The sequence below is a fragment of the Amia ocellicauda genome, chromosome 20 (genome assembly GCF_036373705.1).
Source record: "Amia ocellicauda isolate fAmiCal2 chromosome 20, fAmiCal2.hap1, whole genome shotgun sequence".
Lineage (NCBI taxonomy): Eukaryota > Metazoa > Chordata > Actinopteri > Amiiformes > Amiidae > Amia > Amia ocellicauda.
The window spans coordinates 16536704-16553524 of record NC_089869.1 but is presented as its reverse complement, the minus strand read 5'-3'; the positions used below and the strand labels follow the sequence as shown (position 1 = coordinate 16553524).

The 16821-nt window shown below is 37.9% G+C and overlaps 1 protein-coding gene across 7 annotated transcripts in view; it reads left to right on the top strand.

The window, feature by feature from the left end:
- zmiz1a (zinc finger, MIZ-type containing 1a) overlaps window positions 1-16821 on the top strand; it is a 144375-nt gene that overhangs the window by 32908 nt on the left and 94646 nt on the right. For all 7 annotated transcript variants that reach the window (XM_066693848.1, XM_066693851.1, XM_066693846.1 and 4 more), the window contains exon 2: window positions 3439-3551. The gene's annotated coding sequence lies outside the window, so the exon portion shown is untranslated. The remainder of the gene's footprint in view (window positions 1-3438; window positions 3552-16821) is intronic.

Sequence of the window (16821 nt, the reverse complement as noted above, 5' to 3'; positions counted from 1 at the left end):
AATGCCATCAAAACATCCTCTGTTGGATTTTTTTTCACAAGGTTAATACATTTTCTAATCAATAGTTAATGCTGATTCTGGTGTCCTGATAATTTAGCCACCTGTGTGTGTGTTTGTGTATATATTAAATTCCTATTACAATTAAGCAAGTTTCTGTTTAAATTATATTTTTCTGCATTGCATGCCATTTATCATCTCCTCTTTTGCAGCTTTATTATGCAAGACTGTCTTTGAGATCTCAAGCTCCTTTACAAGTTGCTGCTAAATTGTATTATTGTACTTAAACAAATCAATTTTGTTGCGGGTTTTTTTCTCTTTTTTTCTCCTGTCATTATGAACTGTTTGCAGTGCGGAGTGCATTGATTTTTCACAGCCCTAGAAAAACAGTTGATGAATAGCACATAGGTGTCTGGGGAGCGTCTTGTTTTAAGGAAAAAGAGTCCCCCTCCGTTCAGCCCTCCTCCCATTTTCCCTCTTTAGAGTTATGACTCCAGCTGGGGAGAAATGTCGCCTAAACTCTTAAAATGGGAAAAAATAAATAAAGAATAAATAAAAGGCAGAGGCCACAAGGGATCAGGATCTCCCACTGAACACAAAATTATACTTTGTGGTGAGGAGAACATTAGAGGCAGCATTAGCTTTGCTCTATCAACCAGAGCTTGAACTCTGAAGCAGTAGGAATCAAACAGAAAACCTACGGTACGGAGCTGGGAAAACCTTTCAAGCAGTATAGTGTCATCATCCGCGCCTCTGACGAGGTAACGCTCGTTCAAAATTTAAAACAAATGATGACAATTGACATTTCTCGTCTGAATAAGCAGCCACAGCTTCACAGATATTGTGATACAGTGTATTAAGTCTGTACATGCGTGGCATATATTTAAGATATTGAAACTCTGCAAATAAACAATGCCTTTTTACTGTTATAATGTGTATACTTCTTGATAGTGTCAAATTAAGACTACCCTCTCAAGTAGGTCACCTGTGTGAATGAATTGTGTGTGACATTGGTGCATTTGTCTCTTACACCGTTTTTTCAAATGAACATTCAATTGTAGATAAATTGTTGTGCTTTCAAATGCAATTTTAGGATAAGTTTGTTAAATAAATATTAGCACCTCTTTTGCTAAAGCTGCCTGAGCCAGTTCTGTGCTGTGGTTACAGATAGCACCTTTACTAATGTCGCTTCTGTCATGGTGAAAGAAATCAAGTATGTTAAATCCGATTAGTTTTATTGAGGATTTCATAGTTAAATGTTTGAATTTATGGGTGAACTTCTGTCTGCTACCTGCAGTTTCCAAATAGCCTCCATTTGAAGGAAGGCAGCAGAGGTGCTGTAAAAAGTGTTACATATTCCCTGTTCAATTCAATTTGATGGAGAATTAAATCAGCAGGCAGTCTTACCTGAATGCATGTCGGCATGTGAATGCATATATAGGTGTGTAAAAGACCTACTGTGTACATTTGTATCACTACAACTTTTGAAGTATGAGTTTAGAAGGGAGCGTTAATTAGCCTTATTTTTCTCGAGATTGACAGGAGTTTGAAACGGAGAAGAGCACGGTCCTATAGTTCCGATTAGATACACCATTTATGCTGAAAATGTAAATGTCTTTTCTGCTCTGTACATAAAACTAGGCAAATGTAAATAGTGATCTGTCATGTTGGCATTTTCTTCAAGGAAATTGCTGGTTTGTTCAGCGTAATCAGTTGAAAGGTACACTATTAATGTAAATTAGAGCATGCATAACAAGTGATATACAATAAAAGCAAGTACTGAAATGGCATGGTACACTCAAGCATGCCTCTGGAACGACACTGGGGAGCTCAGATCTGGCAGCGCTACACATGGTAGAATAAACAGGAGAACTTAACTGAGCGCCTCGGTATGTTTGTGAAGGCATTATCTGAAGACTTGAATCAACTAATTCCCGAAACCGTTCATATTCTGGCGTAGTATTAGTAATTATCTGTACTTTTTTTCTTTTTTTCTTTTTTTCCTCTCCAGATTTACCAACCAACTCAATTGCATCCCGAGAAACTAATTTTCCAGTACATTTATTTCTTCATAAATGTTTACTTATTACACTGATTGTCATTTCTGACTGCATATCGGAATGTGCTGCAAAGCCGGGGTTTTTTGTTTTGTTTTTATTTTAGAAAGGAGAATTTGTCCATTTTTATTTTTGCCCAGTCATGTGATTATTCTGCTTCTGCTCTACTTCAAGAGAAGCAGTTGAAACACTTGCTTAAAAATGCTCTCATATTTATTTCTCTTGTATATCAATGGCAGAAATGTATGCTAAAAAAAAAAAGTTATAGCATTCTCTTAGTTCATGGAATCTAAATGTTCTGATCTATGTTTGCAATTCTTCAACAAAGTTAATTTGGTCGCTTTCCCAGACTTCAAATTCTTTAAATTGAAGACCCAAAATGTCCTACTATGACAATCTGTCTCATACATGTTGCAGAGTTATTTAAAAAACACATTCTTGTTTTTTAAATTATGCACGTTTCCCAGTCTCATACAGCTTAAATGCCTTATGCATGAACCTCTTTTAATGGCTTGTTCACTGGCGCTACACTGCACATTTAACGACTTAAGCATAATAGCATAATAATAGGACACTAACGATACGTATGGTACCTTTGACACAGAGCTTAATTCTTTCCATGTTTCTATACAACAAGCAGACACTTTCCGTAACTTGGGGACGTAAAAGACAACCTATTGGAAATTGTGTGATCTTGGCCACTCTGTGAAAAACAAAAAAACAATAATGGTGCACATTGAAAAGTCCTTCTGCTAGAGGGATGAATATAAATTATAGGACCCCTCAAGTGGAAGGCGGCGGTGGTGTGTGTGTGTCTGAAGTAGGCCTCTGAATGCCCGGACAGCCCACTGGAGGACAATATTACCAGCAATATTAGTCTTGAAGTTCGTCCCACTGACCCATGCACTATCTGTATCTCCACTGGTTTTCACTTGTGCCAGGAGAGTTAGGAGAGGGCAGTGGCTGATGTGAAAGGGAAGACCTCTGTTAAGCGGCTCATCTGTCAATCTGCTGTGAATTGTGATCTGTGCAAATTAGACTTGGCAGTGAACCTGTACCACTGTAAATGTTTATGGTGCACCCACAATCATGAAAAAGTATCATACATTTTTTTTAATATGCCTCTTAACCTGCACTGAGCTGTGAAGGAGCTTATTCGGGCATTTAAAGAATGTATCATATCAAACTGTTGTAACTACTGTACATAATGAATTTTTGATTGGGAGCAACAAAATGGCAATATGATAGCATCTAGAAGGACGTTGTATCAGTGGTTATGAAATTGTTCATCATTCAGAACAAAGATGAGGTCCCTTCTGGATCTCTCCATTTCGTAGCCTATGTGAGTGACCTAATGTTTTTTTTTTTCCCCTTTGATTTGCAGTACATCTTCCCTGGAAGAGGTTAATAAGAGGGACGTCCTTATCAGGATATGTGAAGGGAAGGTGGTGGGGGGGGGGCCTGGTGCCGACGACTCCAAGCGTATATAACACACAGGTAGGAACCGATTTGGGGTTTGTTACTTTTGTGCAAGAAAGCAACACGGAAACCTCTCTAATATAGGTCTGTAAAGTGAAAAATCCCTTCACTTCAACTTTTGAGTCATAAGTTTCAAGTGTCACATATTACTTTCAGGATTAAGTATGTCATTGATAACAGGAGACATTGAGTTAAAACTCACAGATGTCAACCATTTAAACTGAGCATCCTGTATGTTTCTTTGCAGCTTGATAAGTACCTTACTTATTTAACCCCAATTCGTCTTAGAGTTCATTGGTGAAAATGGCTTGGTAAAACAAAAATCTTTCCAAATTTGTTCTTGTTGTGCACTGTCCATTTGGCGTGGCCAGTTTCAAATGTCTTGTTCCAGTGGACTTGCAAAGACCAAGAAAACTTTATTTTATGGTTTTGTTTATTTCAAACTTCTGCTCTTTCCAGTACTGAAAAAAAAAAAAATCTTGCTATACCATATGACATCACGGGATATAACATCTTTTCAGGAAAGGGGCCTATTTCTAATCACTTCCTGGTATTTTTCACTCTTTTTTGTTATTTAAAGGGTAAAAAAGCCCTGTATTACATGAAATTACCATTTCTTGCTTTATATTCGTGTGAAGTTCCAGAATAATGAATTCAGAATAATTGTTGTGGAATTCTTTCTTGGGGAGGGGAGTGGAGAGATATATACTGGTATTAAAACATGGCTAAGAACAGGTTTCTTCTTGATTGCTTTGAAGTCTTCTTACTACAACACACTTGCCCCTGACCCAGTGCTTCAAATTTGAAAAGAATCTACAGACTTCCTATAATGCTTGTCTTGACACCCTACCTCCATAAAACTATTTCATTTGAAGCATGAAAGAGGAGACTCCAGTCCTTGCCTGCAATACAGGAAATTAGCATGAAGTGAAACTCAAGTCTGTGAAAGAAAACGTAAAAAAAAATTGTTTTTAAAAGATTGCAGCCCGGGGCATTTGAAGACATTGGTGTACATTTAAGATGAGCAGGTACTTCAATACTCTACCTGATATTCTATCTGAGGGCGTTGGAGAGAGAAGAAAACACACAACAAAAACACTTGGATAATACCCTAAAGATAGTAAGACCCCATTCACACTTATTGTGCCGGCCCTGGGCGCCTCAAATTTAGTCCGGCTTTTTTCAGACACCCCGTTCACACTTGCGGTTTTAGGAGCCTCAGTGCGTCACATATGCGGGCGACCTGGCGGCCTAAACGAAATGCATGCCAGGAATAAACACATCTGCTCAAACAAACCAGTGACGCAGGACATTAGGTCTGCTTACAGGTGTATGCCATGTGTTTATAATCACAACTTATTAATATCGATTGGCTATTGTTCGGTTCTATATTGTATTTGAAATCTTAACCCTTTGCAGCCGAAGCTTTCTAAAATAATTAAAAATGTGCTGGTTCAATGGGGAATCTAATTCATATATTTCCCTTTTCAAATGTCTATCTTCGGTTCTGCAAGTTTAAAAGTGCTGTTATACAATCCACCCGAAAGCGAAGCACCTTTATTAGGACATCTGCATTAAATCACAAGAAATTGTGTGCATTAGTATGCAATCGTACGCATCGATAGCAGCCTCTGTGACGCGTCTATAGTTATAATATCCTCAGACAGCAGCGCTGCTCTTCCTGCGGTTTCTGTTTTAACTTTATCTTCATCCACATTGTAAACAGCACTTTAATTTCTGCATCGTCCCAGTTGTCACCTCCAACACTGGCATTTGTGATTGTACTGCTCAGCTCAATATAATCGCATTTCGGATTGGACAGTAAATGGCTGGTCTCCTATTAAAATGCACTGATTTGAATGGAAACCTGCTTCGGTTAAATTTATATTGTTTTAATGCAAAATTCTGATAATTAATAAAGTTATGGTCCCGTTCACAATTTCACAATGCAATTTCCACGTGTAAATTGCATACTGTTACATTTCAGACTTCAATCATACTTAGTACAAGAACAAACAATAGCAAGTTTACCAGCTACACACTTTTATTTTAATCGACCGAGTAGTCTGAACTGTTTACATCATTATAAATCATTACTTAGCCTAGACTTTTATAATATATCTAAAGATGTGAGCTAGTGAAATGTAACAGCACATTTATGGCTATAGATCGATATGACATTCAAACAATATAGAGACAATACTGTGTGTCCTGTAGTGGTGTAGCTGTCTGGGTGCCCGTGTTTATTCTGTGTTTATTCTGCGTTTATTCTGCATCTCTGAGACGCGCAGTCTCTGGGGGCGGGGCTTGAGTTGCGTCACACGCTGACACTTTTCACCCGGCCCAAGGCCCGGCGCGTTCACGGTTACATTTTGGTAGCATTAGGCCGGGTCGAAAGATTTAGGCCGGGTTGAAAAGTGGGACTAGTTTTGACCCGGCCCAGGGCCGTCCTAAATCTATGACCCCGTTCACATATGAATGTGAAGTGTGAACGGGGTCTAATAGAATTAAATAAAAATGAAAAAAAGAAGTTGATAAAACTGCCCAGTAATGTTTGGCCTAAAATTCCATATACCCCACATAGCCCCCTCTGCCCGTGTACATTTGTGTAAAGATGGTACAATTATTGACATGTCTTTTTAATTCGGCAGTAAAACAATGCCTGATATCCTCTTAACCCTCCTCTTGCTTAACATTACAAGCAATGAGAGTATGCTGACTTCTTCTTGTATATTGTTTTTATCATCTTGCGGTTTTCAGTAACATTCTGCCGAGTTGTTACGTAAGTTAGTGTTTTAAGTACAGAAGCCTGGGTACAGAATGTTGTCTTCTCAGGGCTGTTGACATACAGTACCTGTATAATATTACAACAAATACCACCAACAAAGAAACAGGCTTTGTGTTTGTTTTGGGTTTCTTATGTTACCAAAATGGCAATCATTTAACAAATGTTATAAGATTAAAAAAAAAACTAAAAAAAAAACAACAACTTCTACTGTTTCATATTTGCATTTTATATATCCCGTAAGTATTTGGTTTCTCTTCTGAGCTAAGCAGTCTGGCTTGACACATTACACAATTCTGTGAAATGGTTCCCTTTCTCACTTGCGAGTGAACTGATGGTAGCATTTTATGTTTTGGATTAGGAATTTAGGACAATAAAAAAAAACAGGCTGGTAATCCTGCCTGGGTGCAGAGTGTACGCTGAGAAATGCTGTGGCCATGACAAACACCACCCAAGTTGAGTGGGATAAACTAAACCGATTAGGGTGTAAACGTCAGGCAATGTCTACAGTCAAGAATAGGAGTAGGATAGTTGGGAGATTGTGCTTCCTCTCATGATTTTATTTCAGTGATACATTTTCCAGCTGTGTAAGGTGTAATGTAAAACCAGTGATATTATTTTTTTTTTTTTAAAGAGCTGTTTGATGAAATGCTTCATTGAGTTTTTCTAATTATTAATGATTCAGATTAGATTAGATATAATCAGATTATGCAATGTATAGTGCTTAAAGAGCTGATGAAATAAGTTAGACTAAGTAGTCCTCGACTCATTCACGCTTCATTACTGAACGCTTTCTAAATGACTTTGCATGGAGGACAATATCCTTCACAGGACTTCATGGCTAAAATTATGCAAATAAATCTCCCTGTTGGTCAGTGGCCTGTTTCAGCCACGGCGATTTGGAAGTGATATGTAGGAGAAGCTCCAATTACTGAATATCCTTGGAAGAGGGAGTGGGTTGATGTGCTCATATGTTTTCACATTTATACCTTGCAGCTGTGGAGGGAAGGGCTGGGAGTATTAGGGAACATGTAAAAGCTCTTATTTCCAGAGGGACGGGTCCTTCTACAAGCCATTAAAGAGTTTTTAAACAATCTGAAATAAAGGGCAAACTGATGTTAGATTGTAATGTCCTACAACTCTGCAAATCCATAACATGTTATTTTTCTTAATTTTTTTAAGATTCTCTGAAATTGTGTGGTCAGTGAATGTAGTACTGTAAAGTTTCACTTTTTTCCTGTTTAAATTCATCATCCAGAACACTTTCTTGGCTTTGCAAATGGATATGCACAGAATTAAGATTTTATATTAATATTTTTAATGTTGTTAAAGCATCATATAAAACTTTATAAATAAATAAATAAGTCTTCTCCATGCTCTTTACATTTGCCTGAAAACTGCATATAAATCCACTCCACTGTTTATGTGTGTGTGTGTTTGTGTGTGTGTGTAGTGTATGGTACACATGATAAAGAAAAGAAAGTCAGCACACCGCGGATTAGCTCTCACTATAGGAATTAGAGCTGAATTCTAGTCACATTGCTTCAAGGTCTTTTTCCGAGGTGTTTTGACTTATTTCTTACAGCTGTGTTGGACTTAAAGATCCTGGTTTGTGGTGCTGCTAGGAGAGGCTTGGAATGGCAAAATAAATATTTGTATAATTTGGGTAATTCTTTATATTTGTACATCTATCAATATGTCATTTTAATGTCATGAGCATCTGTTTGAATACAGTTTATTTGACTTCAGTTTATGCATATATTTTACTTCCCAGCAATATTATCACAGAAGCATAAAGAGTAACAAATCTTTGAAATAAGGTGTGAATTGCCAACTACAGGGTACAAAATTGATATTCAGGGAACGTTTTATGTAATCACAGTATGTGTCTTTTTAATTGGAAGGTGTCGTTCAATCCTTTTGGGAAGAAGGAAATCCAAAATGGCTCTGGAAAATCTATCCACACTTAGATAAGGTTGTGCCAACTGCCAGTTCAGAATCTAGTAATTAATTTATTGCAAACTAGGAATTTAGCAGGAGGTCAAAGTTCAGACTAGGAGGTGGCCAGGACTTCTGCTGTGGCTTATAACCCAGAGGCTTGTCGTCAAACAGTACAGTAAAGAGGCAGGGCTTTGTATACTCAGCTAAAAATAGCCTGGGTTTGTCTCTGTTCAGCACACTAGTTATAAAATCTACCAGCGCGACTCATAGATGTGTATTAGTGTAACTGGCAGCGTTGATAGATGAAACTAGTTTTATTTCTTGAGGAGTTTTGACATCTGTCAGGGAAAATAAAAATGTGAAGGTTTCTAATCTGGGTTCAAGGCTTTTTTGTTGTTGTTGTTGTTGTTGTTGTTGCTGATTTTTAATAACTAATTCACATATTTAGATTTAATTTTCACACACACCAGTGGTTTTACCACAGCACTGCAGGTTGGATTTCTGTAATTGCGTGACAAAGGGAACTCTTATTTGCACAAGGGAATAACCATTTTTATCAGTTGGGCTGTCAGTGCGTAGTCAATTTATGTTACGATTTTTGCAATAGCCAGAAATGTGAAGTGAATTAAAAATAAATGTATGTTGTAACATTAACTTCTTGTGATGCCTGTTTTTTACCTAAAGTATCATTTGTGTTCAAAATTTAAAACTATGAAGGATGCCTTGTCAAATGCTCTGCCCTCAAACCTCATTAATCTGTTTATCTGTGAGCTTTACAGAGAAGCTTAATAATACGATTATCTTCCCTTCAGATGACCTTTATTGTGTTTTTTAAATGCTTTCTTGTTGTAATAACATTTTAAAATATTTTTTTCCAAAATTCTTTGTCCCGATTTCAAAAAAAATTCTGCCTTCTGCAGTTAATTTTTTTACTAAATCTCACTATTTTCCAAGTGTCAGAGAATGAATGGGACACGGGTGAATTACCAAGAGATTAAAAAAAAAAAACATTAAATAAATGCTTAAATACACACTGTCATTGACATGAAAAGGTTATATAATTATGAAACTCATTTCAGTCAAGTGTTTTCCTTATGATTAATAACTCTGCTTTAATACATTATATTTCTCATGCAGACCAATTAATTAATGCTCCACTGTAATTATATATATTATAAGTTTATTGTTGGCATTCAGATGCTGAGATTTTCATGAATGATCTAATCTCATGTTAAACTCACTCACCGCTTCCATTAGCAAATAAAAATAATGTTCTTTGTTATGCGGTTGTTTGATAGCTGCTTGAATTCAAAACAAATGTGGTTGCAAGCTTCAATTAAAGGAGTTTCTTTTTTCTTTAGATTTATATCAGTGCATTTGGAGATTATTCATGCAAAATTGAAAAACTTGGATTTATTAAAATATGGATGCTACAATTTTGGTTCTAAAAATAAACTTCATATTCAATGTAAGAAAATAATTTCTACATGAATGTATCACTTTCATAAAAGCATATTTGTCCAAATTGCTCAGTTCTTTTTCACAGTAAAACTACACCATCAACCTTGCAATGTCTAAGCTAAAGACAAGATATCTGAAAAATTTGTTTTTTGTATTTGTATTTATATTTATTCCAAAAGTACTGAAAATGTCAAGGGAGCTAAATAGTGTTAATTAGGGTAATTTAGCACTCCAAATGTAGAAGAACCCATTTGAATTCCTACTGATTGCCCCGTGTACAGTCGAATGTCTAAATTCCTTATGCTAATTATTTTTAATATGCAGATTATGTAATGTATATTGGATTTAATGGGATTTTACATTTCTGAATTTCAGCTTCCAACTCCTTATTGGTTGTGTCACTATATAAAGAAATGAAAATCATTGACTTTTAATTATTTAACACACATGCTGTGTCACAGGGAGATGAATTCTTAGGAGCACCCCTTTGAAATGATTTAAACTATGTAACCCTATGTATTGAACTATTATGTAACTTCTGGTTTACAATGTACAGACCTATATTCAAACTCATATATTCCACACACAAAGGTAAAAGTTTTATCGACACAATAACATACAAATAAATCACTCATCTTCCACATGACACATCTAAGTTAACTAGTAAACGAATGCAAATATGACTGTCATCGGTAAATCGTAAGTTCAAATAAGCTCTGTTTTTCTTCCCAGTCCAAAGTCTGTTTCGAAGAGATTGTGTCTCATTGATGTACTCCTTTACAATGCTTGGTACGGTCAGTCGGGTTGTTGATGTAGCATTGTTGTAGGTATATTAAATAAGAGTTATCCAGGTTTCCTCAATGGCATAGCCTACTATACCGTAGGCCGGGTTTAACCTTTATGGCACAGTCTACTATTTCTGGAATCGCATCTGGTATTTCACTTGTGTTCATTGATAAAGGTGCACTGCACACCAAGAATCCTACATTAGATAGCCAAAGGAAACATCAGGGAGAATATGTAATCTGTTGTTTGTTTCTTCAGTGGTAAAGATCATCATATATATATATATATATATATATATATATATATATACACTCACCTAAAGGATTATTAGGAACACCTGTTCAATTTCTCATTAATGCAATTATCTAACCAACCAATCACATGGCAGTTGCTTCAATGCATTTAGGGGTGTGGTCCTGGTCAAGACAATCTCCTGAACTCCAAACTGAATGTCTGAATGGGAAAGAAAGGTGATTTAAGCAATTTTGAGCGTGGCATGGTTGTTGGTGCCAGACGGGCCGGTCTGAGTATTTCACAATCTGCTCAGTTACTGGGATTTTCACGCACAACCATTTCTAGGGTTTACAAAGAATGGTGTGAAAAGGGAAAAACATCCAGTATGCGGCAGTCCTGTGGGCGAAAATGCCTTGTTGATGCTAGAGGTCAGAGGAGAATGGGCCGACTGATTCAAGCTGATAGAAGAGCAACTTTGACTGAAATAACCACTCGTTACAACCGAGGTATGCAGCAAAGCATTTGTGAAGCCACAACACGTACAACCTTGAGGCGGATGGGCTACAACAGCAGAAGACCCCACCGGGTACCACTAATCTCCACTACAAATAGGAAAAAGAGGCTACAATTTGCACAAGCTCACCAAAATTGGACAGTTGAAGACTGGAAAAATGTTGCCTGGTCTGATGAGTCTCGATTTCTGTTGAGACATTCAGATGGTAGAGTCAGAATTTGGCGTAAACAGAATGAGAACATGGATCCATCATGCCTTGTTACCACTGTGCAGGCTGGTGGTGGTGGTGTAATGGTGTGGGGGATGTTTTCTTGGCACACTTTAGGCCCCTTAGTGCCAATTGGGCATCGTTTAAATGCCACGGCCTACCTGAGCATTGTTTCTGACCATGTCCATCCCTTTATGACCACCATGTACCCATCCTCTGATGGCTACTTCCAGCAGGATAATGCACCATGTCACAAAGGTCGAATCATTTCAAATTGGTTTCTTGAACATGACAATGAGTTCACTGTACTAAACTGGCCCCCACAGTCACCAGATCTCAACCCAATAGAGCATCTTTGGGATGTGGTGGAAAGGGAGCTTCGTGCCCTGGATGTGCATCCCACAAATCTCCATCAACTGCAAGATGCTATCCTATCAATATGGGCCAACATTTCTAAAGAATGCTTTCAGCACCTTGTTGAATCAATGCCATGTAGAATTAAGGCAGTTCTGAAGGCGAAAGGGGGTCAAACACAGTATTAGTATGGTGTTCCTAATAATCCTTTAGGTGAGTGTATATATACACAGTGAGGGAAAAAAGTATTTGATCCCCTGCTGATTTTGTGCGTTTGCCCACTGACAAAGAAATGATCAGTCTATCATTTTAATGGTAGGTGTATTTTAACAGTGAGAGACAGAATAACAACAACAAAATCCAGAAAAACGCATTTCAAAAAAGTTATACATTGATTTGCATGTTAATGAGGGAAATAAGTATTTGATCCCCTATCAATCGGCAAGATTTCTGGCTCCCAGGTGTCTTTTATACAGGAAACGAGCTGAGATTAGGAGCACTCTCTTAAAGGGAGAGCTCCTAATCTCAGCTCGTTACCTGTATAAAAGACACCTGTCCACAGAAGCAATCAATCAATCAGATTCCTAACTCTCCACCATGGCCAAGACCAAAGAGCTGTCCAAGGATGTCAGGGACAAGATTGTAGACCTACACAAGGCTGGAATGGGCTACAAGACCATCGCCAAGCAGCTTGGTGAGAAGGTGACAACAGTTGGTGCGATTATTCACAAATGGAAGAAACACAAAATAACTGTCAGTCTCCCTCGGTCTGGGGCTCCATGCAAGATCTCACCTCGTGGAGTTTCAATGATCATGAGAACGGTGAGGAATCAGCCCAGAACTACACGGGAGGATCTTGTTAATGATCTCAAGGCAGCTGGGACCGTAGTCACCAAGAAAACAATTGGTAACACACTACGCTGTGAAGGACTGAAATCCTGCAGCGCCCGCAAGGTCCCCCTGCTCAAGAAAGCACATGTACAGGCCTGTCTGAAGTTTGCCAACATCTGAATGATTCAGAGAACTGGGTGACAGTGTTGTGGTCAGATGAGACCAAAATCGAGCTCTTTGCCATCAACTCAACTCGCCGTGTTTGGAGGAGGAGGAATGACCCCAAGAACACCATCCCCACCGTCAAACATGGAAGTGGAAACATTATGCTTTGGGGGTGTTTTTCTGCTAAGGGGACAGGACAACTGCACTGCATCAAAGGGACGATGGACGGGGCCATGTACCGTCAAATCTTGGGTGAGAACCTCCTTCCCTCAGCCAGGGCATTGAAAATGGGTCGTGGATGGGTATTCCAGCATGACAATGACCCAAAACACACAGCCAAGGCAACAAAGGAGTGGCTCAAGAAGAAGCACATTAAGGTCCTGGAGTGGCCTAGCCAGTCTCCAGACCTTAATCCCATAGAAAATCTGTGGAGGGGGCTGAAGGTTCGAGTTGCCAAACGTCAGCCTCGCAACCTTAATGACTTGGAGAGGATCTGCAAAGAGGAGTGGGACAAAATCCCTCCTGAGATGTGTGCAAACCTGGTGGCCAACTACAAGAAACATCTGACCTCTGTGATTGCCAACAAGGGTTTTGCCACCAAGTACTAAGTCGAAGGGGTCAAATACTTATTTCCCTCATTAACATGCAAATCAATGTATAACTTTTTTGAAATGCGTTTTTCTGGATTTTTTTGTTGTTATTCTGTCTCTCACTGTTAAAATACACCTACCATTAAAATTATAGACTGATCATTTCTTTGTCAGTGGGCAAACGTACAAAATCAGCAGGGGATCAAATACTTTTTTCCCTCACTGTATATATATCACATATTATTATTATTATTATTATTATTATTATTATTATTATTATTATTATTAATATTATGAACTCATTAAGTGGGCCAGATGTTCCATGCATTTGCTTTCTGATGTTCCTCCTTCAGAATACTCTCCGGGTATAACACTTTGGTACTGCACCTGCTGAGGTAATTTTGTATTCATCAGTTCGACCTGCTATTGGAGCTGATGGGACACTTAAAACATAATTTGTTAACAATCAAGTGGCAGTGTCCTCCCAGGATGTTTTATGTGATAGCGAAGACTTTGTTTCAATATCAGCGCAGCAAGTATACATGGAGTAAGGGGAAAATAGATTGAAAATAAAATTGTAATTGAATAATACATAAAGCTATATTAAGTGGTTACATTAAGAAATTTAATTGTGAAGAGCTGCAGTTTAAAAGAAAATCAAACTGTGTTGAGGTATTTTACCTAATTAACTACGGTAGTGAAAAAAACAGCCCTCTGATGTCTCTTTAATTAGCAGAAGGTATCGCAGACTCTCTAACTAGCTAACTCTGAGCTCCTTCTTTACTGAATGTAATATTTCAGGAAAAGTAATTCACTAACTAAAACCCCTGCATCTTCAGGGAAGGAAGAGAGCCGATTCTTAACTATTCCTTATTTGTCTGTGAAATGCAAACTACAGGTTAAAGGTGGGAGGAGAGGAAGTAGGATTTTAAATGATACATACATCTGCACTCTAAGAATCTACAATTTGATCTGATAATTAAACTCACAGGGAGGAGTTTTGGCAAGATTTACAACTGGAAAGCCTTTCCTCTTTCTGGGAATTGTAGCTACTGTATGAAAAAGTCAAATGGATACTAACCATTTCAGGGAGTTCCTAGGCCAGAAATAGTATAAGGATTCCCTTCAGGGCTGCCTATTTTGTGATTTTATTATTTTCCGTGCTACAGTTTACATCTTGAAATATGAATGTGTTCAGTTTGTTTTTATACTTTGCTCTCCTACCCTCCTTGCATAGGTTAATAGAGCACTTCAGAGATTAGCGATCTAGTTCCAGCACAAAAATCGAAGTGATAGCACCCACATTTTAGTATTACGGAAAACAATGCTGTGTAACTTTCCACGTGTCTTTAAAGCTGTCCAGATCCCTCAGAAAGCAGAATGCAAGTTATTTTGAGCACTCTGACCCTCATAATTGAAAATGTATGAGGTTGCTCTGGGCTGTGTTGTTGACACAACAGCAAAGCAAATGCATCCATCCCACATGCTCAAGTTAAACAGTCACTCCTGAAAGCTGACCCTGTGTTTTAGCTGCAAGAAAAAAGGGAATGTACTTGCATTGACAAAGAGACCAATAGGAGCAATATTTAGACAGCTGCACGTGTGGTATCATGTATCTCCTCTCTGTCATGAAGATATTTCGGTCTCCTTATTGCAGCCCACAAGACTTACAAACGGGCACACACTGCCATCTTGATGTGATCACTGCTGTCCTGATGCTTGCTAAAAAGGCAGAGGAGTTTGCACGCTACCAGTATGGGCTTTAATTAAAGATGTTGCCATTGCAAATGTGATTAGTGTTTACCAATTCAGCCACTGGATGCTTCTAAAATTTGATTCTAAGTTACACTTGGAACTAAGAACAGTCAAGCTGTACCGAGAAAGGCACAGCAAAAAGAAACGACGTGGAAAATTAAACTTTTTAAAACAGAATTCAGAAGTTCTACATTTTGCTGTAAGATCATTTGACTAGATATCGTTTAGCAGATGCCCAACCCTACCCAATATAATTAACACACAGAAACATTTTTAAGTGGATTTAATATTTATTTTATGGTAGTGTCCTCTTCTGAAGCAAAATCATTGAAATCAATGTTTTTGTCTGCTTTTTTTGATTAATAAGAATATCAAAGTGGAGCACTACAGACCAACCTTGAGGTAGTTCTTTTAATAACCTTGGCTTACAAGAAAGGTCTTATTTTCTAACTGACTTAGTTGCAACACACTTTGTTTGCTTCATATTTACAGTTACAGTAAGGTGTTCAAATATAATTGACATCCAAACTGTGGAATCTGAACTTGAATCAAAGCCACTGGAAGAGATTGTCTATTCTGTCAACACTTTTCACACCCCTTGGCCGGGATTACTTATTCTTAAATTACACTCTTACCTGAGAAGCTATTCTTTCCCCTTTCTGAAAACGCAGAGAGATGTTCTTACCAATGGCGCCAATAGATCTCGTGCCTCTTAGTATTCCAGAAGTTCTCTATTTGTTCAGTATCAATATATGATTAATTACACTCGAGGGTTTTGCCTAAAGCATCCATAGAGTGATGTTATGTATCTTCGTCATTTTTTGGATACACAATCGCAAACATTCAGTCCCATAATTAAATAAAGTGGGAACCTGATATGCAAGGTAATTAAACAGGGAGATGGTTCAAACCTCAGTTTGCTCCATCTTACTCCAGTACTAATCACTTACAGGTGGGCGACAACAGCTTTTCTGCACTAACTATGGAGAGGGGTTGTTATGGTTTGGTATGAAATCTGCTGTGGATGTTTGTGTTCTTTACTACTCTGTTCCCTAAAAGCCTGCAGAGGGAGGTTAATGATAAAAGAAAGTTGACCTGCCAGCTGGGGTTATGGATTTTACTGTGCAATACAGCTGCAGGAACATGCTTTCCAGAAGGCTGTAGTAACATGCCAATATTTTCATTCCACTTCTTCAGGCATTTCCGACTGGTAACAAAGAAAAAATGAAGTGATGAAACCAGAAAGGAAGATCTTTTTTTAGGGGCAAAGAAAGGCTTTGCGTGCAGTGCCTGAAAACACAGACTTTAAAATACAGAATTGTTTACACTTGAAATATGTTTTTGCTTAAAGGTATTGCACAATGAAGACTGCATTAAGTTCTTGTTCTCCTCTTGGTTTTCTTATTATTTATTTTCTTTGCTGCTACTGCAGGATCATTTTTTTCATTTTGTTTTTGTAATACACTTGCTTTTGAAAGTACAAAATGCGTCACAATCAGTTATTGTTAAGAAATACAAGTTTCTGTTCTTGGAAAAAGCAAACAAACCGAAAAATGTACTTTTTGGAATACTTAACGTGGAAATCCACAGATGAAACTGCTTAAACAGTCTTACCTTTATGATTTATACTGCAGTTAAACACTGAAATGTGTTACCGGAGTGAG